The following is a 16,847-nucleotide window of genomic DNA, read 5'->3' as shown; positions in this document are numbered from 1 at the left end:
AGTCACCCCAGGGTCAAAGCTCAGCCTGCCAGCCCATGCCTGTCCTTGCTCTGTTTCCCCCCCTGCCAAAGGCATTCTTCTCTGCAAGGCCACCGAGACCTCTGAGGAGATGGGGATTCATGGAGTCCTGCAGGGGGCCTGGAAATGTGTTTTCTAAGAGAAACACGTTACCTGTACACATTCATTGGACTCAGGTATGTTTATCTTAATTCACAGGTAATTCTGATTTTAAGTACAATATGAGTCGCAGAGCTATTTTGTCCCATTGTAAAAGGGAGGTGGAAATTCTACATGAAAGAATTAACAGAAACCTGTCTCGATTTCAGGTGTAAAACTCCCATAAGGTATCATGAGACAAAGTACCAGTTACAATAGTTCCCGGGACACAAGAGAACCTGCTCATATAAACACAACTGAAGGACTCTGTGAGGTACTGGCCCTGCAGGTAATCACTGATTCTCTCCCTTCATGACTGCAGTTGCGGCATACATTTTCGACTACATGTGCCGCTTCTGATAATTCAGTGTTTCCACCTACTGGACAACTGGAGAAATTCTCTATCGCACATTGACCAACACAGAAGGACCAGTAATCAATTCTGAAATTTACCTAAGAACAGTCAGCACTGCACAAAGCACACAATACAAAGTTGGAAAGAGTTTTCATCTTTCCCAGTCCCGAGGCTCATTCTGAACAAGTTCATCACCTACACTGAAACAGGAAAAAATGAAAATAGTAACAATAATCCCATGTAAAGAAGGTGCGGAAGGAGTCAGCCACGCCAGAAGACTTGAGTGTGGAGTGAAGTGTCATCCTCCTCAAGTTATTTCCACAACCACAAAGTGAGAGCCACGTGGTCCTCAGCCTCCACGCACCTGTGGCTTCCTGAGGCACCAGCTAACATGATGATCTTAAACTGGAGAAGCCTGGAGGCTTGTGAGGAAGAAGTAAATAAAATAGTAAAGATACCATAGGACATAGAAAACGAGACAAGGCCAGATGAAAGTTTCCAGAAATCATTACAACTGAAAAGGGCAACAGATTTTACTTTGTCTTTCTCTGCATCCTTGGTAGAGACACAACTGATGTTCCCCATGGGAGCTGCACCACATCCTGGGTCTCATAAAGGCTGGAGGTGGATGGAGGTTGATTCTGACTTGCACAGACTTCGTGGAAGAAAAACAAACCGTCCGCAACATGTTTCATTATATTCAACTCTTTCCAACTCTCGGGTCCCTTACCAGGGGCAGAGGGTTTTTCAGGTGACTCGGGTGACCGTGAGGACAAGAGGGAGATCTGACCCTGTCCCTTGAGGTAGGTTCCACAGGGCCCTGGTTCAGGTGTTTTTATAACTAATCAAGCAGCTGTGAACAGTTCAGGTCTCAACTAGCTAGAAATAAAGTTAGGGGTGTGTCTCATCCCTCAGAGAGCCCAGCACATGGTCTCTGTACAAGCCACATTGTAGGGAGTGCTATGTCTGTCAGCCTGTATAAGGCCTCTTTCCTTCTCTGTAAGAGACACAGGCTGCCCAGCTCACTATGTAGAAATGACAGCCCATTTCATACATGTCTTGAGAAACTTGAAGAATGTTACAATGTCCTCAGTCAGGCTGACCTGAAAGCCCTGTGGTGACATCACTGCATTTTCTCCAAACACTCAACAAGAAAAAAGATGAAACGTGTTTTATAAGTCAACTTATATTGTTCAGATCATCTTACCAGATGGTGGAGGTGGAGGTGGAGGGTGAGATCCAAGAGGCCACCAGGGTGGAGAAGGTGGTTGCGGCCCAGAGCCCATGATGGTGAATAAAGGACAACCCATGGGGTATGGAATGGAGGGCCCTTCTGGGAAAGGAGGAAATATTCTTGTAGCCACATTGACCTTGCTGGACAGAAATTAAATTTCTGAGATGTGTTTAGGGTAAAAGGTCAAAAATCCAACACCAACACCAACACCAACACTAACATAGCTGAACCCCAATGAAGCAGGAACAGTACCTGTCTCCTTCCCCTCCATCTGGTTTCAACAGGGCAGTATCAGTGCCACAAAACACCACCCTTCCCATTGGGCCTCACCGAGAGCTTCTAGGAGTTTGAGGAGACAAGGCAGTACATTGCTGGCAGCGTGCATAGTACTGGCTGTGTCTGCAAATGTAGGGAAGGAAGTGGCCGGTCCTAGAGGATCAGAGAGAGAATTCCAGACTACTAAAGAAAGTCTGTTCCACATACCCAGGCATCTATTTCCAGGACTACTCTCCACTCAGCCCTTCACCACCTCAACAGCTCCGTCTTGGCATAATAAGAGCTGAAATAATGAGGAAGAATTAGGGGGTTTCCGGAAGATGGCGGTGTAGGAGGACGCAGGGCTCACCGCGTGTCCTGCTGATCACTTAGATTCCACCCACACCTGCCTAAATAACCCAGAAAACCGCCAGAGGATTAGCAGAACGGAGTCTCCGGAGCCAAGCGCAGACGAGAGGCCCACGGAAGAGGGTAGGAAGGGCAGCGAGGCGGTGCGCGCTCCACAGACTGGCGGGAGGGAGCCACGGTGGAGGGGCGGCTCGCCGGCCAAGCAGAGCCCCCGAGTCCGGCTTGCAAAAGCGGAGGGGCCTGACGGACTGTGTTCTGACAGCAAGCGCGACTTAGCGTCTGGGAGGTCATAAGTTAACAGCTCTGCTCCGAAGCGGGAAGGCTGGAGGACAAAGGGAGGGAGAGCTGCTGAGCCCCCGGACGACAGAGCTCAGTTTGGTGGGGAACAAAGGCGCTCGCCAGCAACATCTCCCCCGCCCATCCCCAGCCAAAATCCCAAAGAGAACCAGTTCCTGCCAGGGAACTTGCTCGCTCCGCGCAAACACCCAACTCTGCGCTTCTGCGGAGCAAACCTCCTGCAGCGGATCTGACTCCCTCCTGCTGCCACAGGGCCCCTCCTGAAGTGGATCACCTAAGGAGAAGCGAGCTAAGCCTGCCCCTCCTGCCCCTGTGCACCTTGCCTACCCACCCCAGCTAATACGCCACATCCCCAGCACCACAAGCCTGGCAGTGTGCAAGTAGCCCAGACGGGCCACGCCACCCCACAGGGAATCCCGCCCCTAGGAGAGGGGAAGAGAAGGCACACACCAGTCTGACTGTGGCCCCAGTGGTGGGCTGGGGGCAGACATCAGGTCTGACTGCGGCTCCGCCCACCAACTCCAGTTATACACCACAGCACAGGGGAAGTGCCCTGCAGGTCCTCACCACACCAGGGACTATCCAAAATGACCAAGCGGAAGAATTCCCCTCAGAAGAATCTCCAGGAAATAACAACAGCTAATGAGCTGATCAAAAAGGATTTAAATAATATAACAGAAAGTGAACTTAGAATAAGAGTCATAAAATTAATCGCTGGGCTGGAAAACAGTATACAGGACAGCAGAGAATCTCTTGCTACAGAGATCAAGGGACTAAGGAACAGTCACGAGGAGCTGAAAAACGCTTTAAAGGAAATGCATAACAAAATGGAAACCACCACGGCTCGGATTGAAGAGGCAGAGGAGAGAATAGGTGAACTAGAAGATAAAGTTATGGGAAAAGAGGAAGCTGAGAAAAAGAGAGATAAAAAAATCCAGGAGTATGAGGGGAAAATTAGAGAACTAAGTGATACACTAAAAAGAAATAATATACGCATAATTGGTATCCCAGAGGAGGAAGAGAGAGGGAAAGGTGCTGAAGGGGTACTTGAAGAAATAATAGCTGAGAACTTCCCTGAACTGGGGAAGGAAAAAGGCATTGAAATCCAAGAGGCACAGAGAACTCCCTTCAGACGTAACTTGAATCGATCTTCTGCACGACATATCATAGTGAAACTGGCAAAATACAAGGATAAAGAGAAAATTCTGAAAGCAGCAAGGGGTAAACGTGCCCTCACATATAAAGGGAGACCTATAAGACTCGTGACTGATCTCTCTTTTGAAACTTGGCAGGCCAGAAAGAATTGGCACGAGATTTTCAGTGTGCTAGACAGAAAAAATATGCAGCTGAGAATCCTTTATCCAGCAAGTCTGTCATTTAGAATAGAAGGAGAGATAAAGGTCTTCCCAAACAAACAAAAACTGAAGGAATTTGTCACCACTAAACCAGCCCTACAAGAGATCCTAAGGGGGACCCTGTGAGACAAAGTACCAGAGACATCACTACAAGCATAAAACATACAGACATCCCAATGACTCTAAACCCATATCTTTCTATAATAACACTGAATGTAAATGGATTAAATGCGCCAACCAAAAGACATAGGGTATCAGAATGGATAAAAAAACAAGACCCATCTATTTGCTGTCTACAAGAGACTCATTTTAGACCTGAGGACACCTTTAGATTGAGAGTGAGGGGATGGAGAACTATTTATCATGCTACTGGAAGCCAAAAGAAAGCTGCAGTAGCCATACTTATATCAGACAAACTAGACTTTATTTTTATTTTTGGGACAGAGAGAGACAGAGCATGAACGGGGGAGGGGCAGAGTGAGAGGGAGACACAGAATCGGAAACAGGCTCCAGGCTCCGAGCCATCAGCCCGGAGCCCGACGCGGGGCTCGAACTCACGGACCGCGAGATCGTGACCTGGCTGAAGTCGGACGCTTAACCGACTGCGCCACCCAGGCGCCCCTAGACAAACTAGACTTTAAATTAAAGACTGTAACAAGAGATGAAGAAGGACATTATATAATAGTTACAGGGTCTATCCATCAGGAAGAGCTAACAATTATAAATGTCTATGCGCCAAATACCGGAGCCCCCAAATATATAAAAAAATTACTCATAAACATAAGCAACCTTATTGAGAAGAATGTGGTAATTGCAGGGGACTTTAACACCCCACTTACAGAAATGGATAGATCATCTAGACACACGGTCAATAAAGAAACAAGGGCCCTGAATGAGACATTGGATCAGATGGACTTGACAGATATATTTAGAACTCTGCATCCCAAAGCAACAGAATATACTTTCTTCTCGAGTGCACATGGAACATTCTCCAAGATAGATCATATACTGGGTCACAAAACAGCCCTTCATAAGTTTACAAGAATTGAAATTATACCATGCATACTTTCAGACCACAATGCTATGAAGCTTGAAATCAACCACAGGAAAAATCTGGAAAACCTCCAAAAGCATGGAGGTTAAAGAACACCCTACTAACGAATGAGTGGGTCAACCAGGCAATTAGAGAAGAAATTAAACAATATGTGGAAACAAACGAAAATGAAAATACAACAATCCAAACGCTTTGGGACACAGCAAAGGCAGTCCTGAGAGGAAAATACATTGCAATCCAGGCCTATCTCAAGAAACAAGAAAAATCCCAAATACAAAATCTAACAGCACACCTAAAGGAAATAGAAGCAGAACAGCAAAGGCAGCCTAAACCCAGCAGAAGAAGAGAAATAATAAAGACCAGAGCAGAAATAAACAATAGAGAATCTAAAAAACCTGTAGAGCAGATCAACGAAACCAAGAGTTGGTTTTTTGAAAAAATAAACAAAATTGACAAACCTCTAGCCAGGCTTCTCAAAAAGAAAAGGGAGATGACCCAAATAGATAAAATCATGAATGAAAATGGAATTATTACAACCAATCCCTCAGAGACACAAACAATTATCAGGGAATACTAGGAAAAATTATATGCCAACAAATTGGACAACCTGGAAGAAATGGACAAATTCCTGAACACCCACACTCTTCCAAAACTCAATCAGGAGGAAATAGAAAGCTTGAACAGACCCATAACCAGCGAAGAAATTGAATCGGTTATCAAAAATCTCCCAACAAATAAGAGTCCAGGACCAGATGGCTTCCCAGGGGAGTTCTACCAGACATTTAAAGCAGAGATAATACCTATCCTTCTCAAGCTATTCCAAGAAATAGAAAGGGAAGGAAAACTTCCAGAGTCATTCTATGAAGCCAGTATTACTTTGATTCCTAAACCAGACAGAGACCCAGTAAAAAAAGAGAACTACAGGCCAATATCCCTGATGAATATGGATGCAAAAATTCTCAATAAGATACTAGCAAATCGAATTCAACGGCATATAAAAAGAATTATTCACCATGATCAAGTGGGATTCATTCCTGGGATGCAGGGCTGGTTCAACATTCGCAAATCAATCAACGTGATACATCACATTAACAAAAAAAAAGAGAAGAACCATATGATCCTGTCAATCGATGCAGAAAAGGCCTTTGACAAAATCCAGCACCCGTTCTTAATAAAAACCCTTGAGAAAGTCGGGATAGAAGGAACATACTTAAACATCATAAAAGCCATTTATGAAAAGCCCACAGCTAACATCATCCTCAACGGGGAAAAACTGAGAGCTTTCTCCCTGAGATCAGGAACACGACAGGGATGCCCACTCTCACCGCTGTTGTTTAACATAGTGCTGGAAGTTCTAGCATCAGCAATCAGACAACAAAAGGAAATCAAAGGCATCAAAATTGGCAAAGATGAAGTCAAGCTTTCACTTTTTGCAGATGACATGATATTACACATGGAAAATCCGATAGACTCCACCAAAAGTCTGCTAGAACTGATACATGAATTCAGCAAAGTTGCAGGATACAAAATCAATGTACAGAAATCAGTTGCATTCTTATACACTAACAATGAAGCAACAGAAAGACAAATAAAGAAAATGATCCCATTCACAATTGCACCAAGAAGCATAAAATACCTAGGAATAAATCTAACCAAAGATGTAAAGGATCTGTATGCTGAAAACTATAGAAAGCTTATGAAGGTAATTGAAGAAGATTTAAAGAAATGGAAAGACATTCCCTGCTCATGGATTGGAAGCATAAATATTGTCAAAATGTCAATACTACCCAAAGCTATCTATACATTCAATGCAATCCCAATCAAAATTGCACCAGCATTCTTCTCGAAACTAGAACAAGCAATCCTAAAATTCATATGGAACCACAAAAGGCCCCGAATAGCCAAAGGAATTTTGAAGAAGAAGACCAAAGCAGGAGGCATCACAATCCCAGACTTTAGCCTCTACTACAAAGCTGTCATCATCAAGACAGCATGGTACTGGCACAAAAACAGACACATAGACCAATGGAATAGAATAGAAACCCCAGAACTAGACCCACAAACGTATGGCCAACTCATCTTTGACAAAGCAGGAAAGAACATCCAATGGAAAAAAGACAGTCTCTTTAACAAATGGTGCTGGGAGAACTGGACAGCAACATGCAGAAGGTTGAAACTAGACCACTTTCTCACACCATTCACAAAAATAAACTCAAAATGGATAAAGGACCTGTATGTGAGACAGGAAACCATCAAAACCTTAGAGGAGAAAGCAGGAAAAGACCTCTCTGACCTCAGCCGTAGCAATCTCTTACTCGACACATCCCCAAAGGCAAGGGAATTAAAAGCAAAAGTGAACTACTGGGACCTTATGAAGATAAAAAGCTTCTGCACAGCAAAGGAAACAACCAACAAAACTAAAAGGCAACCAACCGAATGGGAAAAGATATTTGCAAATGACATATCGGACAAAGGGCTAGTATCCAAAATCTATAAACAGCTCACCAAACTCCACACCCAAAAAACAAATAACCCAGTGAAGAAATGGGCAGAAAACATGAATAGACACTTCTCTAAAGAAGACATCCAGATGGCCAACAGGCACATGAAAAGATGTTCAGCGTCGCTCCTTATCAGGGAAATACAAATCAAAACCACACTCAGGTATCACCTCACGCCAGTCAGAGTGGCCAAAATGAACAAATCAGGAGACTATAGATGCTGGAGAGGATGTGGAGAAACGGGAACCCTCTTGCACTGTTGGTGGGAATGCAAATTGGTGCAGCCGCTCTGGAAAGCAGTGTGGAGGTTCCTCAGAAATTAAAAATAGACCTACCCTATGACCCAGCAATAGCACTGCTAGGAATTTATCCAAGGGATACAGGAGTACTGATGCATAGGGGCACTTGTACCCCAATGTTCATAGCAGCACTCTCAACAATAGCCAAATTATGGAAAGAGCCTAAATGTCCATCAACAGATGAATGGATAAAGAAATTGTGGTTTATATACACAATGGAATACTACGTAGCAATGAGAAAAAATGAAATAGGGCCTTTTGTAGCAACATGGATGGAACTGGAGAGTGTGATGCTAAGTGAAATAAGCCATACAGAGAAAGACAGATACCATATGGTTTCACTCTTATGTGGATCGTGAGAAACTTAACAGGAACCCATGGGGGAGGGGAAGGAACAAAAAAAAAAAAAGAGGTTAGAGTGGGAGAGAGCCAAAGCATAAGAGACTGTTAAAAACTGAGAACAAACTGAGGGTTGATGGGGGGTGGGAGGGAGGGGAGGGTGGGTGATGGGTATTGAGGAGGGCACCTTTTGGGATGAGCACTGGGTGTTGTATGGAAACCAATTTGACAATAAATTTCATATATAAAATAAAAATAAATAAAAATAAATAAAAATAAAAATACAAGCCTACAAAAAGTAAACTTGTGAATTAAAATAAAAAAAAATGAGGAAGAATTATGGTTTCGTATCATTCATTTACATCTTTAATCCATTTCAAGTTAATTCTTGTGACTGGTTTAACATAAGGTTCTAAGCTTTATTCTTATACATGTAAATATCCAATTTTTCCAGCACCAGTTATTCAAGAGACCTCTTTTCTCCACTGTGTAATCTTGACTCCCTTCTCAAATACTACTTGACCATGTATGCATGGGTTTAGTTTGGGCTCTCAATTTCTGTTCCATTGTCCTGTGTGTGTGCTTATGCCAGTGACATAACTGATTAGTGTTATAATGCAGCTTGAAATCAAGAAGTGTGATCTTCCTGTTTTGTTCTTTCTTGCTTTGGGTACTTGGGGTGTTTTTGTGGTTCCAAATACATTTTAGGATATGTTTTTCTACTTGTGTAAAAATTGCACTGGAGTCTTGGTAGAGATTGCATTGAATCTCTAGATGGCTTTGGATAGTATGGACATTTTATCCATATTAACTCCTCCAAAAGATGAACATGGGATCGCTTTTCACTGACTTGTGTGTTCTTCCATTTCTTTCATCCAAATTGCATTTCTTCCATTTCTCCACACAGGTTTTGTAGTTTTCTGTAGAGAGATCTTTCACTTCCTAGGCTAAATTTATTCCTATATATTTTATTGTTTTTGATGCTATTTAAAATGGGTTGTTTACTTCTTTTTAGATAATTTGGTGTTAGTGTATAGGAATGCTACAGAATTTAGTATGGCAATGTTCTAGTTTGCAACTTTACTGAATTTCTTGCTTTTTATTTCATTCTTTTACCTTATTTAAAAAAATCATTTTATTTGGGAATAGCTGACACACTATGTTACATTAGTTTCGAATGTACAACATAGTGATTGGACAAGTGTATACATTCTGATATGCTAACACAGATGTAGCTATCATCTGTCACCATACATGGCTATTCCAGTACCATTCACTATGTTCCCTATGCTGTATCTTCTACCTGTGATTTGTTCATTCCATAACCAGAAGCCTGCATCACCCAATCCCCTTCACATATCTAGGGCATATGTGCCTGATCTTAGAGGAAAATATTTCACAATTTCACTGTTGGGTATGATGTTAGCTGTGGGCTTCTCATACATGGACTTTCTTATGTTGAGATATGCTTCTTCTACACTGAATTTTTAAAGAGTTTTTTTTTAGCACAAATGGATACCAAATTTTCTCAAATCTTTTTTCTGTGTCTATTGACATGGTCATATGAGTTTTCTTTTTAATTTTTAAAATGTATTTATTTTTGGTTTAAATTTTTACACTATTTAGTACTTATTTTTTCAAGTTTTTATTTAAATTCTAGTTGGTTAACATACAGTGTAATATCAGTTTCGGTATAGAATTTAGTGATTCATCACTTACATACAACACCCAGTGTTCCTCACTAGTGCCCTCCTTAGCCCATCATCCATTTAACCCAGTCCCCTGCCACCTCCCTTCTAGTAACCCTCAGTTTGCTATTTATAGTTAAGAGTCTGGTTTCTGGTTGATTTTTCTTTCATTCAATTATGTGAGGTGTCACATGTATTGATTTGCATATTCGGAAACATCCTTCCTTTACAGGGAAAAAACCCCTTCATCACAGTAAGTGATCCTTTTAATGTGCTGCTGAATTTGATTTGTCTGTATATTATTGAGAATTTTTCATCTATATTCATCACAGGGATACTGGCCTATAGTTTTCTGTTCAGGTAGCATCCTTTTCTGGCTACCTAACACGGTAATTCCCAGTTTCATGAAATGGGTTTGGTGGTGTTCATTCTTCTTTAATTGGTGAGAGGACTGCTGTTAGATTCTTCTACAAACGTTTGGTCAAATTCACCAGTGAATCCACCTGGGCTTTTCTTCACTGGGAGATTTTTGATTGCTGATTCAATTTACTTGTATTGGTTATCTTCTTGTATTGGTACAGTCTTCCATTAATTGGTCTGTTCAGACCTTCTATTTCTTCCTGATTCAGTCTTCGTAGGTTGTGTGTTTCTGAGAACCTATCCATTTCTTCTAGGTAGTCGGTTTGCTGGCATATAATTTCACCACAGTCGCCTCTTTGTCTCCTTTAATATTTCTGTGGTATCAGATGTAATGTCTTCTCTTTCATTTGTAATTTTTTTGATTTGGGTCCTCTCTCTGTTTTAGCATAGTCTATATACAGTCTTGTCAATTTTGTTTAACTTTTCAGAAAACCCACTGTTGGTTTTCTTCATATTTTCTATTGATTTCATGGTCTCAGTTTCATTTGTTTCCACTTGCATATGTGTTACTTTCTCCATTGTGAGAACATTGGACTTAGATTGTTGTGGTTTTTTTTTTTCTAGTTCTTTGAAGTTAATGTTAGGTTGTTCGTTTGAGCCCCAAATCTCTCCTCCACACATGAAAATGCAGTGACTCATTAGAGAACCTTCAATAGGTCTTTCCTGTCCTATCTCTGATTGTCAGAACTCTGAGAAAAAGAACCAGAAAACTTATCTGAAGACACAATAGATGAAAACTTTCCTAATGCAGGGAAGGAAACAGATCCAGAAGCAGGAGGCACAAAGAACCCCCAATACATTCAATAGAAGCAGATCCACACCAGGTCATATCGTAATTAAAAAGCAAAATGTAGTGATAAAGAAAATTTTAACAGCAGGAAAACAAAAGGTGACAGTTACTTACAAGGGAAACACCATACGGTTATCACTGGATTTTGTCAGGAGAAACTTTTAAATCAGAAGTGAGTAGCATGGTATGTTAAAGGTGCTGAATGGAAAACATCTGCAGCCAAGGAGGTTCGTCTATCCAGCGCACTATCATTCAGATGGAAGGACAGATCAAGAGTTTCCCAAATAAAAACTAAGGGAATTCACAACCAACAAACCACCCCTGCAAGAAATGTTAAAGGGGACTCTTTGAGTGGAAAAGAAACACCTAAAGTGACAGTATTAAAGTGCGAAACACAAAAGCAATAAAAATGAGAATTTCTGTAAAAAAAAAAAGTCAAGATATTCATGATATAAAAGGCTGTGTAATATGATACACAGGGATATGATAGCTACAACACAGGGAGGAGGGCAGTAAGAACTGCTTCAAACTTAACCATCAACTTAATATAGACTTTTATACACAGAAGTGGTTATATACAAACCTATATACCACAAATCAAATACCACTAATACATATGCAGAAAATAAAGAGAAAAAATTCCAAATGTACTAATAAAGAAACCCAGCAAACCATCAAAGAGAGAAAGAGAAGAAAGGATCAGAAAGATTCAGAAACAACCAAAATCAAGTACTAAAATGACAGCAAGTACATATCTATCAATTACTTTGAATGGAAACAGACTAAATGCTCAAATCAAAGGCACTGGGTGACAGATAGGGGCATCTGGATGGCTCAATTGCTTGAGACTTCGACTCTTGCTTTTGGCTCAAGCTATGATCCCAGGATCATGGGACTGAGCCCCATGTTGGGCTCTGCACTGAGCCTGCTTAAGATTCATTGTCATTGTCATTCTCTCTCTCTCTCTCTCTCACTCTCTCTCTCTCTCCTCCCCACTCCTCTGCCTTCCCATGCCTGTGCTTTCTCTCTTTTTTTTTTTTTCAACGTTTATTTATTTGTGGGACAGAGAGAGACAGAGCATGAACGGGGGAGGGGCAGAGAGAGAGGGAGACACAGAATCGGAAACAGGCTCCAGGCTCTGAGCCATCAGCCCAGAGCCCGACGCGGGGCTCGAACTCACGGACCGCGAGATCGTGACCTGGCTGAAGTCGGACGCTCAACCGACTGCGCCACCCAGGCGCCCCTGTGCTTTCTCTCTTAATAATAAAAGGCACTGGGTGGTAGAATGAATAAAAATATAGGACCCATCTATCTTTTACCTACAAGAGACAAATTATAGAACTAAAGATACCTACAAATAGAAAGCAATGGGATGGAGAAACATTTACCATGCAAATGGGTATCAAAAGAAAACTGCAGCAGCAATACCTATATCAGACAAAACAGATTTAAAAATAAAACCGTAACAAGAGACAAAGAAGGACATTATAATAATAAAAGGTACAATCCAACAAAAAGAACAACTGTAAACATATATGCACTCAATGTGGGGGCATCCAAATACATAAAACAGTCAAAAACATAGTAGGGCACTTTAACACCCCAATTACATCAATGGAGAGATCATTCAATCAGAAAATCAACAAGTAAGTAGTGACTTTGAATGATACACTGGACTAGATGGACTTAACAGATATATTTAGGACATTCCATCCTAAAACAGCACAATACACATTATTTTCAGGTGTACATGGAACATTCCCCACACTAGATAAAATATGTCATAAAACAAGCCAAAACAAATTCAAAAAGATTGAAGTCATTCCATGTATCTTTTCATACCACAATGCCATGAAAGTATAAGTTTACAAGAAAAAAAAAATCTGGAAAAAACACAACAACATGGAAGTTAAATAACATGCTCCTAAACAATCAATGGGTCAATCAAGAAATCAAAGAAGAAATCCAAAAGGACATGGAAACAAATGAAAATGAAAACACAACAATCCAAACTTTTGTAAACCAGCAAAAGTGGTTCTAACAGGGAAATTTACAGCAATACAGGTCTGCCTCAGGAAAAAAAAAAAAAAAAACTCAAGTAAACTACCTAATCTTATAACAATAAAAGCTAGACAAAGGACAACAAACAAAACTCCCAAACAGCAGAATGAAGAAAATGATTAAAAGCAGAGGAGAAATAAATGATATAGAAATTAAAAACACAGTAGGATAAAATAAATGAAATTAGGAGCTGCTTCCATGAAAAGATCAATAAAATTGATAACCCTAGCCCAGACTAATCAGAAAAGGAAAAAGAAAGGACTCATATAAATAACCATGACAGAGAAGAACAACCAACACCATGAAATACAAACAATTTTAAGAGAATATTGTGAAAAACTATATGCCAACAAACCGGACAAGCTGGAATATATGGATCAATTCCTAGAAACATGAAACCTACCAAAACTGAAGCAGGATGAAATTGAAAATTTGAACAGATTATTTACTAGCAAGGAGACCGACTCAGTAATCAAAAAACACTTAACAGACAACAGACCAGGACTGGAGGACTTCACAGGCAAATTCTATCAAACATCTAAAGAAAAGTTGATGCTTATACTTTTCAAACTATTCCAGAAAACAGAACAGGAAGGAAAATACCCAAATTCATTCTATGAGACCAGCATTACCCTGTTCCAAAACCACGTATAAAGACACCATGAAAAAACAAAACTACAGGCCCATATTGTTCATGCACACAGATGCAAAAGTCCTCAACCAAGATTTAGCAAACAGAATCCAACAACACATTTGAAAAATCGTCCATCAGCATCAAGTGGGATAACTTCCAGAATGCAAGGGTAGTTTTATATTAAAAAAATCAATCAAACTGCTATTGCACAGTAATAAGTGAAAGGATAAAATACATATCATTTCTACAGACACAGAAAAATTATTTGATAAAGTACAACACCCATTCATTATTAAAACTCTGTAAAAGCAGGTTTAGAGGGAACATACCTCAGCTTAATATAGTCTACCTATGTAAACCCACAGCAGACATCGTACTCAGTGGAGAAAACTGAGAACTTTCCTCCAAGGTCAGTAACAAGACAATGATGTCCACTTTCACTGCTTGTATTCAACAGAGTACTGGCAGTCCTATCTAAAGCACCTAGCCAACAAAAAGAAATAAAAAGGAATCCACACTGGGAAGGAAGAAGTACAATCTCACCACATGCAGATGACGTGATACTCTATACAGAAAATTCACAAGAGTCCACAAAAAAAACTACCAGAAATGATACCTGAATTCAGTAACGTCACAAGACAGAAAATCAATTGTGCAGAAATCAGTAGCACTTGTATAAAATAATAATAAAACACTAAAAGGGTATTAAGGAAACAATCCCAATTACATTTACACAATAAAATAATAAGATACTTAGGAATAAACCTAAGCAAATAAGTGCAACACCCTTACTCTGACCACTGTGAAACACTGATGAGAGAAATTGAAGACAACATAAATAAATGGAAAGGCATTCCATGCTCATGCACAGAAAGAGGCAGGGGCGCCTGGGTGGCTCAGTCGGTTAAGCTTCCAACTTCAGCTCAGGTCACGATCTCACGTTTGTGGGTTTGAGGTCCACGTTGGGCTCTGTGCTGACAGCTCAGAGCCTGGAGCCTGCTTGGGATTCTGTGTCTTCCTCTCTCTCTCTTCCTCTCCCCCACTCACGGTCTGTCACTGTCTCTCAAAAATAAATAAAACGTTAAAAAAAATTTTTAAAAGTTGGAGGCACCTGGCTGGCTCTGTTGGTTAAGTGTCCGACTTCAGCTCGGGTCATGATCTCACAGTTCCTGCATTCGAGCCCCACAACAGGTCATGTGATGACAGCTCAGAGCCTGGAGCCTGCTTGGGATTCTGTCTCCATCTCTTTTGGCCCCTCCCCAACTCACGCTTTGTCTCTCTCTCAAAAATAAACAAACATTAAAAAACGTTTTAAGTAAATAAATAAATAAGCAAGAACCAATATCTTACACTACCCAAAGCAATCTACAGATTTCATGCAATCTCTATCACAGTACCAACAGCATTTTTCACACAACTAAAACAAAAATCCTAAATATATATGGAACCAGCAAAGATCCCAAATTACCAAAGAAGCTTTGAAAAACAAAAGCAAAGCTGGAGGGATCACAATTCAAGACTTCAAGTTCTAGTGCGAAGTAGTAGGCAGTAAAACAGTATGGTCCTGGCACAAAAATAAACACATATGTTGAGGGAACAGAATAAATTATCCAGAAATAAACCTACAAATTTATGTTCAATTCATCTTCAACAAAGCAGGAAGGAATATCCAATGGGAAAACTCAGGCTCTTCAACAAATGGTGCTGGAAAAACTGGTCAGCTATAAGCCAAACAATAAAATTGTACCACTTTCTTACACTATACAGAAAAATGAATTCAAAATGGATTAAGGACCTCATGTGAGACATGAATCCATAAAAATCCCAGAACAGAGAACAGGAAGTAATGTCTCTGGTAACTACCATTACAACATTTTTCTCGATATGTCCCCTGAAGCAAGGGATATAAAAGCAAAAATAAACTATTGGAACTACACCAAAATAAAAAGCTTCTGCATAGCAAAAGAAACAATCAATAAAAACTAAAAGGGAGCCTACTGAATGGGAGAAGATATTTGCAAATGACATATCCAAAAAAGGGTTAGTATCCCAACTATATAAAGAATGCAAATAAACCCACACAAAAATATCCAATTAAAAAATGAGAAGAAATGAACAGATCTCTCTCCTAAGAAGATACAGAGATGGCCAATAGACACATGACAGCAGAAGACGTCAATGAAACAAGAAGCTCATAGTTTGAAAGAATAAACAAAATGGATGCACCTTTAGCCAGACTCATCCCCCTTCCCCTCAAAAGAGGACTAAACTAAAAGCAGAAATGAAAGAGGATAAATAATGACAGACATCACAGAAATATAAAGGATAACAGAATATCATGAAAAATTATATACCAACAGAATGGACAACCTAGAAGAAATGCATCAATTTCTAGAAACATCACATCTAAAAGTGAACCTGAAAGAAATAGAAAATTTGAACAGACTGATGAATAGCAATCAAATTCAACCAGTAATCAACAAACTCCCAAAAAACAAAAGGCCAGGATCAGATGGCTTCAGAGTTGAATCCTTTCAACCATTTAAAGAGTTAATACCTATTCTTAAAATATTCCAAAATATGAGAGTGGAAGGCAAGTTTCCAAATTCATTCTATGATGCCATCATTACCCTGATATCAAGCCAGATAAAGATATTACAAAACAATAACAAAACAACAGGCCAATATCTATGATGAACACAGATACAGTAATTGTCAAGAAAATATTTGTAACCCAAATCCAACAATGCATTTAAAAAGTCATTCACCTCAGGTGCCTGAGTGGCTCAGTCAGTTAAGCATCTGGCTCTTGGTTTGGGCTCAGGCCATGCTTTCACAGTTCTGGAGATCAAGCCCCTCAATGGGCTCTGTGCTGAAAGAAAAATACCATATGACTTCGCTTCTACAAGGAATTTTGGAAGCAAAACAAAGAAACAAAATGGAGAGAAGCAGACAGACAAAAAACAGACTCTTAAATATAGAGAGGAAACTGGTGCTTACCAGAGGTGGGTGTGGGGATGGGTGAAAAATAGGGGAAGGA

Source organism: Lynx canadensis, chromosome E3 (genome assembly GCF_007474595.2).
Source record: "Lynx canadensis isolate LIC74 chromosome E3, mLynCan4.pri.v2, whole genome shotgun sequence".
Lineage (NCBI taxonomy): Eukaryota > Metazoa > Chordata > Mammalia > Carnivora > Felidae > Lynx > Lynx canadensis.
The sequence above is the reverse complement of the archived record's forward strand: the minus strand, read 5'-3'. Positions refer to the sequence as shown.